Source organism: Rhincodon typus, chromosome 17, assembly GCF_021869965.1.
Source record: "Rhincodon typus isolate 14 chromosome 17, sRhiTyp1.1, whole genome shotgun sequence".
Lineage (NCBI taxonomy): Eukaryota > Metazoa > Chordata > Chondrichthyes > Orectolobiformes > Rhincodontidae > Rhincodon > Rhincodon typus.
In genome coordinates, this window is record NC_063348.1 from 34,026,399 (window position 1) to 34,032,609 (window position 6,211).

General features: G+C 40.5%; 1 long non-coding RNA gene across 1 annotated transcript; it reads left to right on the plus strand.

The window, feature by feature from the left end:
- The first annotated feature begins 2,238 nt into the window (after nt 1-2,238).
- On the plus strand, nt 2,239-5,922 carry LOC125485252. Its single transcript, XR_007263989.1, has 3 exons — nt 2,239-4,152; nt 4,825-4,910; nt 5,741-5,922. It is a non-coding gene; the product is annotated as an uncharacterized LOC125485252 (long non-coding RNA).
- Nucleotides 5,923-6,211: the final 289 nt, after the last annotated feature.

Consider the following 6,211-nt stretch of genomic DNA (forward strand, 5'->3'; position numbering starts at 1 on the left):
CCCTTTTCTGATGAAGGGTCTAGGCCCGAAACGTCAGCCTCTCTGCTCCTATGATGCTGCTTGGCCTGCTGTGTTCATCCAGCCCTGCACCTTGTTGTTTATGATGAGGGATTGGTTGTTCAGTGTTTTGATAAACATAGAAGGAGGAGGATTCCTCAGGGCCTGAGATAACATCAGTACCCAATTAAATTTTGCTAGTGTACTTCCCAGGCACAGCAGGCCAGGTGGAGAGGATGTTGGGTAGCTAGGTCATTCACAGCAGTGGAGGGGAGAGTGGAGAAAATGGTGGATGCTACATTGTTTCAGTACTTCCTTGACTCATACTTCAACTGACAACTTCCAATGCAGTTGCTTTCTGTTGTCAGCAGTGTGATTGCACAACTGAGGAGCCAATGTGATCAGAATATTGCATTTTTCTTCTGAGACAGTAAAGGTGAAAATTCATCTCCTGCTTACTGACCTACATTGTCTTGCTTTTAAAGAATCTCATCCATGGCCTTTTCTCCCACTTTCTATGTCATCTCCTCCTTTCAACTCTTGAGATCTGAGCTCCTCTAATACTGACCTCTTTATTGTCCCTGATTTTAATCACTTCACAATTGTTGGCTATGCTTTCAGCTACCTGGGCCCCAAGCCCCAGAATTCCCTTGCTAAACCTTATCACTTTTTTACCCCTGGGTTGTGATTCAAAACATTTCTTAGAAATCATTACTGTTTGACCAAGCTTTTGGCTAGCTATTCTCATATCACCTGACATAGCTTGAATGTATATTTTACATTGTAATATTTCTAAAGCACCATGGCATAGTTCGCTGTTAAGTACACTACATTAACACAAGTTGCTTTTATGCAATAAGTCCTAAAATAGTGATTATACAGAGTGTAGTGCTATTTCCTGAGATACATTCCACCCTCACTGTTAGAATTGTACTCTGTTTCAGTAAACCTGCTAATTTAATATCACTTTGAATTAACTTTTGACTGTATATTTCTATGCCACTGAATCATTTGAGACTGTTTAATTACATTCTGCTGATGGAGTATATTTTACGTGAACAGTGATAATGCCTGCACTGTGATAGTAGGAACCTCTGATCTGGGCAATACAGTCAATCCCCATCTTGTGGAAAATTACTGAGCATTGGCAAACTGTTTTATTAACAAGTATTTCCGCTTGTAAAATGCCTTCTTTGGTTTTGTATAAATTTAGAAGAGAGGAAATCGTTAATAAAGAAATTACTTCTCTCCTCGCTGAGCTTCACTGTCTCTGACTTGTGACTTGTGTTAGTTATTGGATGGTGAGGTAATGGGAGAGTTAATGTTTGAGGACTGGGAATTAGTTGTGTCTGTAAGAGATCAAATGCTAACACAATACAAATAGCAGAATGGCTGGGTCTAGGATAAAGCCAGCACCAATATAGGCTTGCATTTGAACAATGTCAGCAGTCAGAGCCCAATGAGAATATCATGCCCTGATGGCCAAACAGTCTTTCCTACCTTCAACATTTTCACTACAAATAAACTGAAATATTGGAAAGGGGAGGAAGAAAAACTGTCGTTCTTAATATCTCTTTGCTGCTTGTCATAGTTGTATTGTGTTCTGGAGATTAGTGGATGTCATGATCTCCAACACCTTTGTAAATGTGATATCTCAGAAGGGTACTGCACAGAAGCAAGTTATTCCCCCCATGAGCTTGTGGTGGAGTCAGCTGCTGGTCAATCTGTTTGAAAGTCTAGTAGCCTGACAAAATGAAAGGGCTTGCTATGGGCCATTTCACAAAGTTGTTAATAAACCTCATTGGTTTGGAGACCTAGTCTGGAGGATGCCAGCACCAAAATCTTTGGAATTGTCTTCCTAAAACTCTCTACCTCTGATAAAGAATGCTCACTGCAAAGAAGGAGACTGTTCAGGTTGTTTGCCTGCTACTTGTTTTGGGACCTGCCTGTTCAGGAACTGACTTTCATTTTTTCAAGTTGCAACAGCAACTACAAATCACAACAATGTTGGAGCATCTTGAAAATGTGTCATGAAGGGTCTGCAGCTAACTGAAGAGAGGGAAACCTAGTGCATACACTCCCAGAGCAGGCGACACTGCCAGAGGACTGGCCACACTTAGGGACAACTCAGCATGGTTCACAGATTCTGTAAATAAGGGTTCAAAGTACAAATATTACCTTAAATGATGCAAGTGTTACTGAGAATGAACTGAATCCAAGAAAACACAGGAGTTGCAATTTGTCTCTATTTTAATAAACTTTAAGAAAATTTTAAACAGCAAAATTATAAAATATAAAGATACAGTTTTAGAAGGATATATACACTTCACCCTTATAACCCCAGTAATACTGTTCAGGCTCTGCTGAGCTGGGAAAAAGGGTTCTTTTTTCAAAGTGCAGATTGAAGGGGTTTTAATGGTTGGGGGGCATCTAATTGCAGATATTATCTCCCAAAGGAGTTCTGTGGGTCAGCCATATAACAATTGACCCCAGAATGTGCACCTTTTTCATTCTGCTCCCCCATCCAACCTCTTCAGATCAAATTCAGTCAGCAGGTGACCTGAAAACACCTCATACACTTGGTTTCCCTCGGAAGACCCTGACACCTGGATTACAACGAGTGTCAAATGTGCATTGAATGCAGATTAATTTAGCACCAAAATGAGAACCGTTCTGATCCTGGAGGGAGTACCACAACACTAGTGGTACTTTGGATACCTAGAGAATTCAGCTTAGCAATTCATCGAAGCCTAATCACTTTGCCGCATAATAAACTTCTCCTCAAGATATTTCATTGGGAAATGGAGTGATTGTGTATCTGCTACCAACATCTGGTAGAACAAGTTAGCTTGTTTTGGGATCTAATGATCCCATGACTAATGTAGAGCAATTCCTGTCTCTATCAATAAGTACTTATTCCAAAATTGATTTGGGAATCCTCATCAGGTTGATTTCATGAGTGACACGATCACTGAATCAGTAACATCTGACAGTTCCCCAGTTTTAGCTGGGGTCAGATTCTGCCCTCACCAAAGAGCAACAAGCTCAAATGAAATCAAATGGCTTTTTCTCAGTGACCTCTGCATTGAAGATTGCTGCTGCCTTGGGCTGAGACCAGGAGTACACCATTCTGCCTGGCCAGCAGGAATGATATGCGACCACCAAACACACGCCAGCCCCGGTTCCCGCTACCACCCCCCGCCCCCCCACCCCCCCCCCCCCGCCCCCCCCGCCCAACCCCGATCAACGGGAAGGGAAATAAGGTCAGCTGGATCACTGGAAATAAAACTGGGCGGGATCAAAGAGGTCATCGTGAAACAATCAACAACCTATGAAATGAAAGGGATCTTAAAATGCGATTTTTGTACAGATTAACACCTAGAAATTAAGATTTTCTAGACTACTTTCACATCATCGCCCAGTGTGATCAGATGAATGCACGTTGTTCTTAATTCACAGCTTAAAAGGAAGCCCTTAAATCATTTTTTGTAAACATTTTCTAACTCCATCCTACCAGCGGAATATTGACTCTCTGTAACCATTGCTCTCTGAAAACCCAGGAGTGTGGTTACAACGCCTGAATTCAAACCATCAATGACCAGCATCAGAGAAGCCCCCATTGATCAGATGGATCGTCAGGTTTTCTGCTTTAACTTTTGTTTCAAAGTATAAAAATCAATGACCCGTAAAGGGGTTGAAAGTTTCTTGAAGAGGCAGCAGCAAGAAAAATATCATACAAAAGAAAAGTAACAAGCTGGCAGAGTTGTCTGACATTTCCCAAATGCTCTAACATGCTGGTTTGTGCCTTGAAGTTAATGACTATCAGTTTTAAGAGGTTTCATGTATTTTTGTGACAGGTTAGTGAAAAGCCTTAAAGCCACTCCCATATGCTTTCTGTTTACAGCAGATAAAAGAATTTAACATAGAATAGGGCAGCATTTAACTTTATTCAGCCAACTGAGTCTGCATGTACTTCTTGGAAAGATACTCGAACTTTGGAAATTAATATTTGAAGGGGCAATTTTCAAGGTTTGCAGCCTAAACCCTCTCTCACTACAGCCTCTGAATGGAGTGGGTTGCACAGACCAGGAGTTAATCGCATAGCTACAGAGGGACAACATCACCCAAAGATGACTTGCTTTTTTTAAAGAAAAGGTACTACTGGATCTTCCAAGTAATTCTAGAATATTCTGCTATGTTTAAATTCCAGAATTTGCAGCCTAACCCCTTTTTAAGTCCCTAACTTTAAATGTGCCAATGTCTGTTTTACAGTTCATGACGTTACGAGGCAATGGACTGGATAGAGTCCATGCGGGAACTGAGAGTGAGATTACTTGCTCCCAGATATTGGGCTGAGTGACATTAAAATAACTTACCTTACAATGTATGAAGTACAGGGAGGAAACTCTATCGCTAAAGGAAACTCTATTACTAGCTTGCTTGCAGCTCTCTCCCTTGAACCATAAACAGGATAATCCCCAACAATCATCTCCAATAAACTCTGGAGACTCCAGGACAATCTTTTGAGGGGAGGTATTGTTGATGAACCCATTAAACTCCAACACTCTTGCTGCTGTAGAACCATGGGCAACTCCAGCTGTTGTATAATTTCAATTTAAGTTAACCAGAAATATAAAAAAAAAGTGCTCTGTGATTGGTCCTAATTTTCAGTATTTATAGAAACATAGCAAATATTTTTCCTCTCCAAATTTGAAATAAACAAACAAATTGATTTGTTTGTTTTGCCTCAGTATGACTCTGGTATCAGAGAAATAGTCTGACTGCTTCTGTGTGAGATCAGAGCTCACTTTAACCTTTGCTCCCCAGTCTCCAATCAGGAAGATTCAACTGGGCCTTTGGGAATTCCTCTGCCATTGTTTTGAAAATGGGCTCACCTTTTTAAAGAATTACAGGTAGGTTCTCTTTTGTTGAAAAAAACCCACGCAGCAAATTATTTTGCAGAACTTCTTTTAAAAAAAAAGTAGCACCTCCATACCCAGGACCATCCCTATTTACAAAAGACAAAACACAGGGCAACATTGCTCCAAAGTCACACGCTGATGTGGAACTGTATCACTGTTCTTTCACTGTCACTACATCAACAGACTGCAACTCCTTAACAGTATATCAACATCTGATAGGCTGCACTTGTTCAAATCAGTGGCTTCCCTCAAACTTCTCAATGACAAACAGGGATGAGCAACAAATGCTGGCCTTGCTAGTGAGGCTAACATCCTGAGACTGATGGGAAAGGATTTACAAACTGATAGTAGAGCAGGACAGTGGACTAAAATTGACTGCAGCATCTTTTGAATGGAAGGGACAAAAGAAAAGACATTTAAATTTCCAAAAATAGATAATAAAAACCACAATTCAGAAATACTTTTCCCTATTTTCAAAAACAAAGCTTCGTGGTATGCTGGTAAGCAAAACAAAAAATTGCCCTATGCCAAACAATCTAAATCTATGGCCCCACAGTATGCTTCTGTACATCAATTATAAAAAAGTACTTTTTTGCTGAAAAGCACTTTGAAACACCCTGAAGTCGCGAGGGGAAGCAACAGAAATGCAGGTTGTTTGAATCTTGATTTCCAGTTTTCTGAATGAGCAACACACTATGCAGCTGAGTGTGGTGTTCTTCGTGATGACCAATATCTGCTGCTTCCAGACTTTAACTGAATCAGTACTATAGTGAATTAAAGGTGGGTTTGATGTTTAATCTTCTGTTATTTTTCTTTACTAGCAAGAACCAGCTGAGATGGAAGCAAATTCTGATCCAGCTTTTTGAATGGTTGCAAACAGTTCAAATACCTTGACTAGTAACTAGAAAAAAGCAAGATGCAATAAACATTCCTCTGAATGCCTAAAAGATTATACTGAAGATTTGCCCAGAACTCAAATGCACAAAGATTAAGGGACAGTGACAAGTTCTAGAAGATCTTTCTGGCTAAACATTGTAGGAACTGGGTCAGAATACTTTGTAGCTACATGCTCAGGTGTGATAAAGAGGAAATTTTCACGACAAGTTGACATTTGTAGGTATTCGAAGTGCCCATTGCCTGGGACCAGTGCCTCAGCTACTCTACCTCCATTATACTTTCCAATTCTTGGATTAAAGCTATCAAGTTCTCCATGGATGATGTGTTGGAATTGTTGGAGATCTGCAGGCTGACATTCTCACTGGTCAGTGAGGATGCTCCTTCTTGATGGGCAT